This window comes from Lactuca saligna, chromosome 4 (genome assembly GCF_052625555.1).
Source record: "Lactuca saligna cultivar CGN05327 chromosome 4, ASM5262555v1, whole genome shotgun sequence".
In the NCBI taxonomy this organism is placed as follows: Eukaryota; Viridiplantae; Streptophyta; class Magnoliopsida; order Asterales; family Asteraceae; genus Lactuca; species Lactuca saligna.
The window spans coordinates 139233269-139250244 of record NC_136420.1 but is presented as its reverse complement, the minus strand read 5'-3'; positions in this window follow the sequence as shown (position 1 = coordinate 139250244).

Here is a 16976-nt window from a genome sequence, read left to right as displayed (position 1 = left end):
ATGCTCGGAGCATAGGGCTGAAGGATGATATTAGTTTTAGTAGTTAGATAATTTTGAAATTTTTAAAGTGTAATTGACGTTTGATGATGAATAAAAGTTGTGTTTATTTATGACTAAAGTCTTGTTATCTTTTGTCGATCGTTTACTATATTTCTTTTGTATGTTTTGACTTCCAGAATAATTATGTTTAGTATATCATATTATTCGAATTCTCCACAGTCGGTCATATGTTGGAAGTAGGTATGACTCAAGACTGTCATGAGTTGATTGTAGAGGTCTAAGTTGTTGGACATGGCTACAACATTCATGAGTGCTCATAAGTTATCAGCATTGGACTCAACCCACGCTCACATGTATCACTTCATGGAATTTATCTAGAGTGATCGTGAGACGGTAATATCATATAAGTCTTCAAAATAAGACATATGACTGGTTGCCTATGATTTGGTTATGCATTAATCATACGAAACCGCATTGGTAACTCGATGCTTTAAAAAGTACTTTTGTGTGTGATTCAACATCTAGTAGAATAAGCATATGAGTCGATGTTTATCTATTGCTTCTTTGATTATAAGCGATATCTGGGCCCCTCGATGATTTTGTTTTGACCTATGTACCGGGCCTGATCAGAACTAAGTTAATGTGTTCAATAAAGTTCTTTGTCAAACAAATCGGAAATCAGGAAACAAACTGGTGGACAATAAGAAAGACACTATTCCATGTATTTGTCCGGCTGATATCTAGAACAAAGGATTATATGATCACTTATCTTAAACGGAGCATCATCATCTTCTCAGTTCCGAGAGACCTTGAAAGATATACAATTGCCGATCGGTTCCTGAAGTCATACTTGTAGATATAGTTATTAGACTTATCCAAGTGGGAGAGTTGGATAAAGTGTCTAAGTCCATAACTATATTTCGTATGTACTTGACCAGACCTGGCATGGTCCATTTGGGTTGCATGACATCATGCATTTGGATAGACTAAATAAGAGATATAACACTTGTTGTTTATTAATATATTGTAAGTTCTAATATATTAATAGTATTGATCAATAATTAATTTGGAATTAATTAAGTGATCAAAAGATAACTAATTAAATATATGAGTTGATTATGTAAATCGTCCATAACTTGTATAGTTGTCTAAAAGGCTTCATGGATTATCAAGTTGGGTTAAACCCATAGGATGCTCCATGTGAGTTACAAACCCATGGGTCATGGAAATGAAGAGTCATGTCACATTAGGGTTTACATGGTGTAACCCTAGATGTGACACACTATATAAAGGACATCATAGTCAACAAAATCGGCTACACTAAGATCAAGCGAGGGCTAGACCGATTTTTACAAGAGTTTGTATTCTCTCAAAGTCATTCCAAAAGCATTTGCTGTTGTGTGAAGCATTTGAGGCATCACACTTGGGGTGCTAGGCTCTGAAGGTCTTCATGGAATCAAATCAACTACAAGGTATGTAATTCTAGCCATATTTTAGATTAAGAGTTCCCCATGTATGGTAGATAGGATTATGAACTATAGAAATCATATTTTGCATGTATTTTAGACAAACATAGATCCAATGTTTTCTAGGGTTGCATGTACACTTAGGGGAGTTAGAATGCTCAGAACCCATCAATTATATCTTTTAGTACAAAAGTATGCCCCTTGGATACTTCTATTAGAGTGATTATATCTTTTATTCTAAAGCTAAACATGATACTATGGTAGAGTAACAAGTAGGTATAGTGCCTTATCCTAAATTTTGCTAGTGCTACGACTAGGCATAATGTTCCTCTAGAAGTTTGGCGAGTGTAACGACGACATATACTTCATATCACTATTTATATGGGCAGAGAGACATAAGCGTATAATAATTATCGATATTTATATAGACAGAGTAACGACGATGTATACTAAATATTAGTATTTATATGGCCAGTGTAACGACTACGTATAATAATTATTGATATTTATATGACCAAAGTAACGACGATATATACTAAATATTGGTATTTATATGGGCAGAGTGATGATGGCATATAATAATTATTAGTAAGAATTGTCCATCATAACGACTAGGTGTAAGGTTATCCTAGCAACTTGATCAATATAATCAATAGGCATAATATCATTGCTTAAAACTAGATAGAGTTTCTACCAACATATTATCCTAACGTATTTATTGCGTAAACTACTTTAATATATTGCTAATAATAATATTTTGTAAAATTAATAAAGTAGTTTTAAAACATGTACCCTGTATCTTATAAAACAATAGGCAAAAGGGTTGTGAAACACACCCTTTTAGCGCGCTTTAGCCGATATTAGATATTGTCTCGGATTTGGGGTGCCTAGTCGCTTGTGATGTCGCTCCATTTGACTGCCGCCATGTGTCCAAATGTTGGTGGTGTCGCGTTGCCCCTTCAAGAACCTTGTGTATGCCACGATCTTCCCGCGCGCGCATGAATGTTCAGTTATTTTAAAATTTTAATAGCATGCTCATATGAGCTCCATTTTTTAATTTTCTTTATATCTACGCATAGCTATCGACAACTACTACAATTTTTTGTTTAGGTTGTATTGGTTAATTCGAACTTTTGTTTTTAGCCTTTATTTTTATATAGTTTAATGATTTTGCAAAAATCTAAACTCTCTCGTACGTTCTCCGATTTTAGCATTCCTTTTACCTAAATACCTATCTTAACGAGTACCACGACTTTGCTTTTGGTGACTTTACCCAAAAATAATCATTCTCTCCATATCTTTTGACGTTAATAGTTTTTAACTATGAGGCTGATTTTTATACCTTATAAAATTTATATCTCCTTCTTATGAGCACAGATTTTTACGAAATTCATATTTTCAGGATCAAGAAGACGCATCGTTTCAGTGTATATATATATATATATATATATATATATATATATATATATATATATACACTCCATTAAATGGATGTTTATTTTGCCATATACCACACTCTCATTCAATTTGTCAAATGTCATTTTGTGGTTATTTTGAATTAATTTCTTTTCCACATGTCATTTTGTGGGATTTTCTATATTAATAAATTCCACATAATACTTTAATGTAATAATTAAAATAAATTTAGTAATAAATGTGTATCAATTTCATTAATGGATTTACCTTTTTATTTCAAAATTTTCAATTTAAAGCTTATTAGTTTATTTTGTTTTTTTATTAAAATTTAAATAATAAAAAAACCAGTTTTAATATTTCATTGTTTTTTTATTTTCATATAAATCTAAAGTTCTTAGGTATTTAGGCATTTATATTTAATTTTTTTAATTAACCTATGTAATACGTGGGTGTTACACCAACTATAAATATTAATATATATATATATATATATATATATATATATATATATATATATATATATATATATATATGCTTCGGAGTACTAATTTTTACGACTTACGGATGATTTGGTTTATTTTTCAATTTTCGTAAATAACGATCGGTGCCAAAAGTCAAAAATTTTACATTCTCCCCGAGTTTAAGGAATTTCGTCCCCGAAATTCAACTAGGTGTGCTTGATGCGGATGCACTTTTGACGGAATATCGAGAGTACATTACTCATCCTTGAACATTACTCTTTTTTTTGCCAATGACGAATGCTCTTACTTGAACATTACTCTTTTTTTTTTGCCAAACTTGGGCATTCTCTTTTGAAGTGACTTCTCTACATTCTTAAGATTTACCTTTCCATCAATACCAATTCCTTAGGCAGGGGCGTGTAGCGAACTCCTAAAAGACTTAGTTGTGTGGCCCTTCTTGCCGCAATTATTATAGGTTAGCTCTCTAGATGCACTAATGTAATGGTGGTTACAGTTATTTCATAATGGATGATCTCTTGCATACTTCCTTAAAGGAGTGGGTGACATAATGGCTCCCACATAAACTTTCCATAAGTTTTGCTTCTTCCATGCTATTGGCTCTGGATCTTGATCATGCTTTCTTTTGCAATTTTCTGATCCTCGTAGATCAGTCTTTAGAACGATGGTGCCCATGAGGATTACCTAATTGTTCAGGGTAAAGGCCAGTCTCTTGGCACTGTCATAAGTAATTGGCCTGGAAGTCGTAAAGTCTCTAAGACTTTCCTTAGATGTTGACTATGCTCTTCTTTATTCTTTGAATAAATGAGTATGTCGTCTATGAATACTATCACAAATTTATCCAAGAATGGACGACATACCCGATTCATTAGATCCATGAATACGGCCGGGGCATTGGTTAGTCCGAACGGCATCACTACGAACTCGTAATGTCCGTATCTCATTCGGAAGGCCGTCTTGGGAACATCACTCTCCAGGACTCGCAGCTAGTGATATCCCGACCTCAGATCGATCTTGGAGAAGTATTTGGCTCCTTGGAGTTGGTCGAATAAGTCATCGATTCGGGGTAGGGGGTATCGGTTCTTGATGGTAAGTTTGTTGAGTTCTAGGTAGTCGATGCACATTCTGAATGATCCATCCTTCTTTTTCACGAACAACACGGGTGCTCCCCATGGCGAGAAGCTAGGCCTGATGAATCCTTTTCCAAGTAGCTTATTCAGTTGGCTGGATAGCTCTTGCATCTCTGCCGGGGCTAATCGATAGGGTGCTTTGGCTACTGGGGTAGCCCCGAGAACCAGATCGATTCTGAACTCAACTTGTCTCGTGGGAGGTATTCCCGGAAGGTCCTCGGGAAAAACGTCGGGAAAATCGCATACGTCGGGCACATTCTTGATGTCCTGGACTTCGCGTTTCACGTCTACAACATGTGCCAAAAACGCGTGACACTCCTTGCGTAGGCATTTCTGAGCTTGGATAGTTGAGATGATACGAAGAGTGGTACTGGGTTTATCGCCCAAGACAATGAAAGTTTCGCCGGTTGGCAGATTAAGGCAAACGGCCTTATCGTAACATAAAATGTCCGCATGATGAGAACTCAGCCAATCCATGCCAACGATGACATTGAAACTCTTAATCAAGAATGGCATGAGGTTGATTGAAAAGGGATTATCGTTTAAAGTTAGGGTGCAGTTTAAGTATATCTCCTTAGTGCCTTCGGTTTTCCGGTTGGCCATTTCTACTATGAATGGTTCACTTAATGATTGTGGTATTGATTTTAGCAGGCCTTTAAAGTCGTGACTCACAAAACTCCTTTCCGCTCCACTATCAAACAAAATGCATGAATACGAGTTATCGAGAAGAAACGTACCCGTAACAACAGTAGGGTCCGCAATGGCTTCATCTTGTCCCATTGCGAAAACTCGGCCCCTTCCGCCGATATTCCGGTTGTTTGCCTTTGGGCAGTCCCTGCGGTAGTGCCCCGTGTCTCCGCACTCAAAGCAGGCGCGGCTTACCCCGGTATTAGCAGTGGGGACGGATGGTTGGGTTGGCTCTTTGCAATAGCGGGTTGTATGTCCCTTCTTATTGCACTTGGTGCATTGAAGATCATGACAAGGACCGTGGTGGTGGAAGTTGCATCGGTTGCACTTAGGAAATTTCCCATTATATGAGCTTGTGGGGGCAGGGTTGGGAGGTACAGTCATAGCGTGGGTCGCTATACTTGTTGTTTCTTGGGGTTTTCCTGGAGGGTTTGTCCCCTCCTTTTGTTCCAAGGCCTACTCTGGCCCTGAGCCTCCTTAGATGGATTTGTGGTTGTTGCAATGGTACCCTGTTTTACTCCGTGGTCGATGAGTCGTTGAGCCAGGAGTTTAGCGTTGTTGTAGGTAACAGGGCTGGAAGCTAGGACATACCCTTGAATCTGGGGTGACAACCCCCAAATGTACCTTTCAACCTTCTTTGATTCTAGGTTGACCATGGTAGGGCACAATGTAGCGAGGTCGTTGAACCTAGCTGTGTAGGCGACTAGGTCAGACCCAGTCATTTTTAGATTCCAGAGCTCCTGCTCAAGCTTTTGCACTTCGCCCCTTGGGCAGTATTCTTCCAGTAGTAGAACCTTCAGATCCTCCCAACTCATGGCGTTGGCGACAGTGAGCGTCACCGAATTCACATGGCTTATCCACTAAGTGAGGGCTCGATCTATGAAGGTGCAAGCAACGAATTTAACCTTGCTTGCTTCTTGGCATGAGCAGATCTCAAAAACTGTTTCTGTCTTTTTGAACCATTGCATTAGCGCAATGACTCCCCTAATTCCATTAAAAGTTTTTGGCTTAGCGTTAGAGAACTCCTTGAAAGTACATTCTCTTACTTGACCACGACCAGTGCCATGATTTTGATGATTGGTGCTGCTACCTGCCCCTCCATTTCCGTTGGAGTTTATTTGCGAGAGGGCTGCAGTTACTGCTACTGTGATAGCAGCCTGGACCATGGCTGGATCATAAGTTGGTGGTGGAGGTGGTGGTGGTGTCATGCCCGGTCTGGGCCTTAGGTTTGGACGAGGAGGCATCGCACTGCCAAAAGAAAATGAAAGATTTATAAGTTTTGGTAGTTCAGAGTTGAATGATATTGAGTTAACTTCTAATAGTTCTAAGAAATTGGATTTGATCGACACAAGGTTTTGGGCTTGAAAATAAAGCTTGAATAGATGTACCTATGAATTGAACGAACTACGCATGATTAACAACAAGAAAAGGGATATACCCTTATATATATTAAACATATAGTTGTGTTACAGTGGGGTCTAGACAAAAGTTCTTGACCTTTCTAAAGGTCTCCGATTACAGAACAATTTAATGAAAATAATACTTTTATCCGATGTCCTAATTTATAACAAAATTTTAGAGTCAGGCAAGTACTACTTGCGGCGCGGTTTGCGTTTGGAGCTCGACTCCGTGTCGGACTGCTTCGACTACATGAGGCGCCTATCAAACGCAGCTTGTTGCTCCCTCAATTCTGTGAAGGCTGCATTTTCTTGTGCTTGAAATGCTTCGGCGCGAATGTGGATGTCGTTCTGCAACATCTCTAGGCGGTTGATATCGGCCGTGTGGATTTGTACTTCCACATTGACCTCTCGGATTCGGTTGGCTTGCACTCCGGATTGATAGCACTGGTTGGCGAGTTTGCCAACCATGACCGGAAGTGCTCTGTCGGCTGATCCCCCGCCTCTGACATCATAGAAGTCTCAGCACATGCCGTAGGGAGGGCGTAAGCTTTGTTGTTGGCTCCAATGATGGAGGTGACTTCCCCACGCAAGAGTGGGTCCTTGTTAGTTCCTCACGTGAACAGGAGGTTGTGGGATTGGTGGATTGATAAGTTTTGGCTCCGAATCTGTGCCATAGTCATCCCCTTCCTCCAACTCTATACGGTCTTCGTCTTCTTCAGGATCTTCTTCGATCCATCCTCCATTACCTTGGTTGGGGTAGTAGGGGTCATTGGGGTGATTTAGACTGTACGAGAATAGAGTTAAAAATTTACTATAAGCTAGAGCACATGAAACTTACCCTTAAGTTTAATGGTTGACGGCAACACAAAAACTCCCTTAGTATTATGTAATGATGTGCTTTTGGTATGTTTTAAAATCGTTGTCCACTGCAGACACTCCTTGGCATACGTTAGTCGGCTCTCGGACAAATATAGTTGATAAGGGTATATTCTTCCCAGTTCCGATTACATGTCCCAAGACATACCTGTACTGCACAACTTATTTATAATACATATAGAGTTATTCGATATGAAACTGTTATTAGTATGAAATGAGTGCATGCTTACCTTAAAATTAAATAAATTGAATTTCAAAAGTATGACTCTTCTCAGAGTGTTTTTGCCCAGTTGAGTTTATAGTTGTATACCAAAAAGAAATGGTTTTGATATACTTAATTCCCTATAAACAAAGTTTTGATACCAATCTGTCACACCCCCAAACCAGAACGGCGGAAACGTTCGGGGGCGGAGGACATCATATTCAGTATCATAACAATTCATAGAAAGGAAAGTACACACCACCATACATATATATTAAAGTTTCCAAGATGTTTACATAATTGTATTCATTACATGTTCAAAAGATAAATACATAAACATCTTTCAAAAGAAATAATTAACGTCAGCGCGTTAATCCCAAAAGTTGACTTCCAAACCTGCTTAACGGTTCCCTGAGAATACAAGTTATTTCAAAGATAAAGTGTCAACAATTAAGTTGGTGAGTTCGTAACTGGTTTAGAAAAATTAAATGCCATTCCAAAATGGGTGTATGTTTTCCAGAAATCGCAGTGATTTAAATGTAAAGAGTTATGACTCGTTGTGTTGAAAATGAATGTATTAGATCCAGAAAATCCCATATTTTCCCTAATGGTTGTGATATGAATTGTTGTGTTTTCCAAGAAAAACCCTTATTTTCTTATAAAAGTATGAAATGCATATGAATGTTCGTGTCATAAGTTGTAAATAATTGCACCAGGAAAATCCCTTATCTTCCTATTAGTTGTTTGGTTTGTATACAGGAAAAACCCTTATTTTCCTAACATGACTGGCGGTCTCTAAGACCGAAAGTTGCAAGAAACCGACGTTCTTAAAAGGTGTGTCATAGTTTTATTTAATAAAGTTATACGAAGATCGCATCGGTTAGATGAAGAATAGTTTTAATAGCTACTCGTTCATAAAAGCATAATACCATAATAATTGTATATCCGATGAGTTTTATAACCATACTAAACATAATATGCCTGTAATGACGTTCTTCAGGCGTCGCAGTGTTATGACAACTGTCACCCCAAAGGACGGACTGTAGCTAACAGTCAGGGCGCGGGATCATGACTTCCCATATAGATCTATACACATTTGACACATTCTCCGAACGGGAGACTCTGGTTATAGATAGGACTTGCAGCATTACTTTCTAATAAAGAAAAGTAACGTTTGAAGATATACACGTCTCATGATTCTCAACTAAGCCTGTATTTAAGTGATAGTTTTTGTATGCAAAGTTTATCCTTTTTCACAATGTTTGACAAAGCAGAAATCATATGTTTTTAGAATGTATAAAACAACTTAACAATGAAAGGTACTTTGAAATCATTATATACTTTGCATAAGTCTAATGCACACAAAGTATGACAAGAGTTTTCCATAATAGTAATGAGTTCCAAGTGATTTATTCGGTAAAACAAGCGAAGTGAAACTTTATAAAATACACGATAATAACCGTATGTTTACTTGTATTCCCCCCTAAAAGAGTATAAAAGCATTTAAAATGTATTTAAAGTGTGTTTGAAAGGGGTATGAACTCACTTGAAAGTTTGAAGATAGCAAGATGGAAAACCGGGCAGAGTTTTGTCTCGGGAAATGGATTTTCCTCGGGATTCTCGGGATTTCCCGGGAGTAAAATCGACCTTCGGGACTTGCACAAAATGACCTGGGCTTCGGGGTAGTGCGAGCACGGAAAACAAGGCAAAACGCAAGAAAAGAGAGAGAGAGAGAGAATGAGCATTTTTTTCCGGGAACCCTCGCATCCCTTTTATAGGGGGCTGGAACCGCCTCGGTACGCGTGGACGATCCGAGGCCGTGGCCGAGTCCTCGACTGCCACGCACTTCGGACGGGACGGGGGGGTAGGCTCGCATAGGGGCGACGTGGACGATCTGAGGCCGTGGCCTCGAGTACGCTGGGCGTACTCGCGTGACTCAGACTTCGGATAATACCGAATTTTTGAATAAAAATGTATATTAATTATTTATCAAACTTAATACGAACTCCGTTTTCGATGTTCTTTATATACACACGTAGGTGAGACTAAGATCTACAACTTTTGTTTAGATTCCGTCAGCAATTCCGAAATTATTTTTTTATTATTTATTTATTAAAATGACATGATTAAGAAATTTCTTTAAAAATTCATAACTTATTCATACGATGTCCGATTTGAGCGTTCTATTTATGCACGTTTGTAGTTTAACGATATTTATGACTTTCATTTAGACACCTAAGGTCAAAAAGTGTTTTATTGAAACTTTGCGTTTTTACGTAACTTCGCATTGCCGGTTTTTGTCAGAAAACTTAGAATGGTCATAACATCATCGTTATAACTCGGATTTTTGTGTTATTTATATGTTTGGAAACCTTAAGACGACACCTACCACATAGCGTACTCCAAACAGATCTTTTGAATACTTCATTTTTCGATGACATCGTAATCCCTTTTTCAAAGAGGCTACAAGACTTGATCTTTGACGACTTTAAATGACGGGTTGTTACAGCTACCCGCCGCCTCGGCGCCATGGCACGCCTTGGCACCGCTATGACGCGTTATTTAGAACCCTAGTTTTAACTGATGTTAGATGTTGTCAAAAAGTTGTCAGAGACTTGAGATGAATAATGTTCGAAATAGGAAGCTCCAAGGAAATTAAAATTAAAATTAAAATTAAAATTAAAATTAAATGAAATTAAAAAAAAAAAGATCGGAGTCACATTGACTTTGAAGTGAATTGTGTAAGACATGAACAAATGACATGACCATTTATAGACCAACAAAACAAATGCGCGTCGAGCATTTGTGTTGCACGCCACGCAGTTGTGATGTCGTTTCAACTGGTGCCACGTATCCAAATTTTGCTTGTGCGGGGTTGCCTCTTTTGGAACGTTGTGCGCGTCTCACTCTTTCCGCATGCGGGTGAATTTTTAATTGCTTTGAAAAATACATATATTGCTCATTCGAGCTCCGTTTTTGACATTTTTTATATCCATGTGTAGCTATCAGCGAGTATTACAACTTTCATTTATGTTGCATTGGTTAATTCTGACTTTTATTTTTAGTCCTTATTTTTATATAATTTAATGATTTTGTAAAAATCATAACTCTTTCGTACGGACTCTGATTTTGACGTTCCTTGTACCAAAATTCATATTTTAACGAGTAGTATGATTTTTCATTTAGTGACTTTATCTAAAAGTGAACAATTCTCTCCGTACGTTTTGATGTTAATAGGTTATAACTACATGACTAATTTTTATATCTTATAAATATCATATCTCCTTCATATAAACCCATATTTTTATGAAATTTATATTTTCCAGATCACGAGGACGCGTACTTTCAAGATATATATGCTTCAGCGCACTAATTTTTATCGACTTCCAGACGATTTTGTTGATTTTTCATATTTTTCTAAATACAAAACAATATATTTTTATCATATGTTGATATATATATATATATATATATATATATATATATATATATATATATATATATATATATATATATATATATATATATTCAGTCAATTTTATCTGATGTTGTTCATTTTTCATAAATAACGATCGATGCAAAAGTTGCAATTCTTACATAACCATGTGCCTCACTAGGTTCTCCAACCTAGCACACACAATTTATATGTATCACATGTAGTGGTGTTAAGGTTTCTGGATCTTAAATAAAATGTCGAGTGATTAATGATACAAGACTGCAATAGTATTGAGGACCGTTAGCAGTTTACACAGTAACTATGCTACATATTGAATATGACAGCGTTAGGGTTTTTGTTATTTTGAAAAAATACGTATGTGATCAAAATGTTTTTAACAAATTGGAATTTTCTGCAAACAAAGATAGATGATTTTTAAAAGGTAAAGAAAAGTTTCTTTGGTTCTAGAAAATAGGGGATGTTATAGTTGGTATCAGAGCCTTAGTTTAAGTGAATTAGGAATTTTGAGAAATTATAAAGTCAAACTTATATTGTTAAGCGAAGATGGTGATTTTTGTAGTATATTTTAGTTATTATTTTCAAATAGATTTATTTTGTAGCATTCCTTAGGTCATATACATTAATTGATATTATGTAAACTAGCATACTTTAAGAAATTTGTCTTTTCTACTTATATGTGCTAAATGATATGTATTGTAGCATGCCTTAAGTTGCCTACCTAGATTGTTATTACTTTGAGAGATTAAAGTCTATTGCTTACCTTGATTTTTGTGTACATGATTCTAAACGTATAACTATTGTATTAGAGTTGTCAAGTAACTATTTAGGGTGATAAAAGGACTAACGATAGTTAACATTAGTATCTTCTTAAAGAGTGTAATAGTACCTTTGGCATAATATGGTAAATTTGAGGTACATTTAATTTTGTTTGGAAAATAGACTTTAGGTATGATCATATACAGTCGAGAAGAATAGAATTTCATGATTTGTAGATACGACCAAATTAAAGCAGTCACGGATTACGAATTTGGAAGAACTGAAGAAGGTGATAAATACTACAATGATATCCAAACCGAAGTTATATAAGATGCTTGTCACACCCCCAATCCAGAACGGCGGAAATGTTCGAGGGTGGAGGAAATCATGTAAGTATCACATCACATGCATTATAGTAATCAAAGTACAAACAACCATTGCATTAATAAGTATAAGTTTTACATAAATGTTTAAAGATTACATATTCAAACAATAAGGTAGATACATTAGAAGACAAGATATGCAGTACGGTACAAGGTTGTCTTCTCAAAAGCTACAGGAGTATATTTGTCTATTGGATTCTTGTGAATACAAGTTGTTTTGAAAGAGAGGATCAGCATTTAAGATGGTGAGTTCATAAGTATTTAGTTATGGGCCTTCTTAGTTTTAAAAAAGTGATTGAATACGCTCCAGAAAGTCCTATACTTTCTGCTTTACAATTGAAAAGTAGTTTATCTCCCTAAAACCGTTTTGATTTACGTGTTATTGTACCTATAACCTAGTTCGACATAATTTTAACTGTCCATAAAATTATAAGAAGAATGTTTTCCATTCCATCTGTAAAGGTAGTTTAATCCCATAAATTGTTCCATTTGTAAACATATTCTTAGTTATATCCTTTCTACTGTAAAACATTGATATGATCCTGGAAAATATTATATTTTCCATAATATTGATTTGTGGCTTTAAACTTTCCAATACCAAAAAATTACAAGTACATTTGTCATACTTAATCTCATGATACGTAGTTTTAACCACAAGTAAAACTAACTGAAGGTATATTTGGTCAGTAAAATAGATAGGATGTAAATACCTTTTGTTACTGTTTTAAAAGAAATATATTACTATGTAACCTAATCATTGTTTTCTCCATATGAGTTCTATTATCCATACTAATATGACAGATATGCTTGATGTGACATTCTTGAGGCATCGGAATGATATGACATTTGTCACCTCAGGCCTACCGGCCTAAGTATAGCAAACAACTATGGTGTGGGATTATCAGTCACATATAGATCTATACACAAATTCACGCTCTCCCTCCAAGAGATTATGGTTAACAAGTCAGGACTTAAGGTCGTACTTAGATAAATACACCACAAAGCGTCTCACAAATTATTTTTTCAACGAGATTATGAGTAATACAGTAGAAAAAGCCTTTTAACATCAATGATGAAACTTCTTCATATATAAATTTAAGATGATTGATATTGAGAATTGACCAATAAATTATACCTATTATAATTTATATGTTCTATCTGATTAGCATGATTTCTCATTGATGAACACATTTGTTCAGCATGATACAAAGGTAATGATACCGAATGATGTTACCTTTTATGTTCATATATGTATAGTATATATAATTTAAGAATGAAATGACATTCGGACAAATAACACCACCTTAATCGAACATCCAAACAAGGAAATGGAATTAAGGTAATTCATTAGTCCTAAGCCCTTCAAATGTTGTTTATATATTTATACATATATAAACATGATCTTGGCAATTATAAGTTAAAAGAGTTATAAAAACATTTAAAAGAGTTTAACGCTATTCTAAAATAGTTCATATTACTTAGATTTATTCTGTAACAATTGGTAATCCTTTATTGTAAAGTCCATATTTAAAAGCATAAGAAGAACCTTTATGTGATTGATATCACATGAATTATTAACACAATATGATTGTTTCCAACTTGTAAACCCCCCCCCCCCCCTCTTATAAAGCATTTAAAATCATTTAAAAGGTAGAATATAGGGGTATGAACTCACTGATAACTTGTGATTTGGGCAGTGTTTCATTTCTAGGAATGAGCTTTTTTGATGTATCTGTCGGTTTCTGATGAAAAACCATATTTTACACGGGCAGAGTTTCGACTGGAGAGAGCTTAGCTTTTCGAGAATATCGGGGCTTCGAGACTTGCTTCGGAAGTCGGGATTGATATCGGGGCTTCGGGGGTATAAATTGCAAAGAAGAAGAAAGAAAGAGCTTAAGAAGTGGAAAAATTAGCAACAAAACCCAGAGGTCTCGCATGCCTTTTATAGGGTTGCACCCTCGCATGTACACTAGATGTACGAAGCTCTTTGTTGGGAATAGTTAGGGATGGGTTTGCCAAGTGTCGAGGCTTCGGTGGGGCCTCATGGACTCTTCTGTACCGAGCTATGCAGTTGTATGTTGCACGTAACCACCTCGTACGCAGGGCGTACCTCAGTGTCGACATGTACGCAGGGCATACCGGGTGGATTAGGTCGGATGCGTCACCTCTTCAGATATTATCCGGATTTATAAGTTTATAAATATACTTTAATTATTTAAAAACTTCTGAAATTCATGTCCTCCTTATACGAGCTCCGTTTTTTACGTTCTTTATATGCACGCGTAGCTGAGATTATGCTCTACAACTTTCATTTATACTATGTGGCTAATTTTGACTTTATTTTTATTATATCATTTTTAGTAAGCCGGGATAGGAAAACTGTAACAACACGAAATTTCCGTATCATTTTACTGTAACTTTTTTCGTAGTACAATTCGCGCAACCAATCGTCGTTTCCATTTCGATTTCCGATCTTCCGTTTAATTAAGTCATTATTTAGTACACATTTAAAATGACTTAATGGGTGTCTTAATACATTTAGAAATCAATTTAGCACCCAACTTTAGTGATCGGAATATTTCTAGAAATTACCGTATCGGGTTACGGTAACTCAATCGGGTACGACCAAAAGCCTCGTCTAACACCGGTATCGGGTAGAATTCCACCGTGTCCAAAACTTAAACACTATATAAACATATTTAAGACTTCATTTGAAGCCTTTGGCCAATCTCTCACTAAACTCTTACAACCTCTCTCCTCAAGCTAGAATTAAGATCCAAATCTCAAGTTTAAGGCTTCAAATCTTTAAGGTAACCTCCCTAACATGTTATTCAACACCTTTAGCCTTCAAATTGATGAATTAATTGAGTTTTGGGACCAAGAACTTGAGTTTACGGCCAAGGAACAAGCTTGGGCCGTAAACTCCATTAAATGGGGTTTTAAGCCCTTAAACTCCTTCCTAAACTCAATTGGAATTTAGATATGGCTATGGGACTTCAAGATATGGACTTAGAACATTTGAAACTTTGATGTTGAGCCATTTGAAGGAGTTTATGGCCAATGCATAAGCTTAGGCCGTAAACTCATGTAAAAGGGGTTTTTCATGCCCTAAAACCCTTCCAAATCACTCCTATGGCTTAGATATGAATTATAGGACTTTGGTTTAAGCATTTGCACACTTGAAACATGAATTTTGGGTGACTTATGTGAGTTTATGGCCAAGGAATGTGCTTGGGCCGTAAACTCCCCAAAATTTGACATAAATCCAATTCTAAGGTGTTAGAAAGCCATCCAACACCACCAAAAGCCTTGGAATAAATCAAGGGACCAACCAAAAATACTTTAAGGGCCTAAAACACATCATTTGTGGGATTTATAAGAGTTTACGGCCAAGGCTTGTTCTTGGGCCGTAGACTCCAAGATTTTTGGTGTTAGAACGCAAACTAAACACCCCTAAAGCCTTTAGATGAATTTTAGAAGTCCTTCTATGCAAGTTTTAGACCTTGAAACAATTTGTATGACCCTATATAAGAGTTTACAGCCATGAGGAGGGTCTCATGGGCCGTAAACTCCATAACACCTCTCAAATGTCCCATAAAACTCATGTAAAGTCTTGGAATAATCCTATTAATCACATGTGATTTGTTTTAACAACATTTAACACCATTTTCATGAAGATTAAGGAGTTTATGGCCAGGAGCCTATATTAGGCCGTAAACTCTCATAAAAATAATCATTTTGATGATTTAAATTCATTCCAAGTGTTCCAAGGCAATTTAGATAATCCATTTTAGCAACCCCTATGTCCATTTGAGCCCTTAAACCATCAAAACCACACCCACATGAGTTTACGGCCGTAAACTCATGTATGAGTGTGTTTTATGGTTGTAAACTCTTTAAAATGTTTACTCTTGGGGAGTAAACTCAAGTCCCAAGTCCCTAGTGCCATTACAAGTCCGAAGATGTCACCCGGGTCACTCCGAACGCTCGTTTTGAGGTGTTTAACCTCATTGGAGTGTAATGTCCCATATGATTAGTGAATGTATCTCTAATCGTATATATATATATGGACATTATATCATTTTACATAGGATCATCGTGAGTAATCAAACCCCGAACCAACATCTAGCATTCAAAACCGACACGTTTCCGAGTCCGGTGAGTTCATACCCCTACCCTTTTTCACTGTTTTCCACTGTTTTCAGGGGGGAACACAAGCAAAGTACAAGGGAATTCTTGTACTCAAAACATGTTTTCAAATGTGTGTTTCATATTCTTATACTTTTATAACTGATATTACAACTGATAACAGATCGAACATACAGATCACGTAACATATATTTGTGAAATAAGTCTTTAAACTAGTATGTTTTACATGTATTTCACAAATGGTTTTCCACATTTTATCAGTTAAAAGCACGACGTTAAAACATTTGAACATAATACCTGTACATTGTTTTGTCATCGGTAACACTCCCCACACATATACGAGTGGAGGACTATCATATTATTACTAGTAAAAATTGTTATTCCTGTATGATTGGAGACACGTCCTCGGAGAACACTCCACCCAGATTACGCGAGTGGAGGACTACGCCCATAACCAGAATCTCTGGTATTTAGAGAGCGTGACTTGAGTGTATAGATCTATACGGGGCTGACTACCCCACACCTAGCTGCTAGCTACAGCCGAACCGAAATGGTTCAAGGGTGACGAAAGTCAT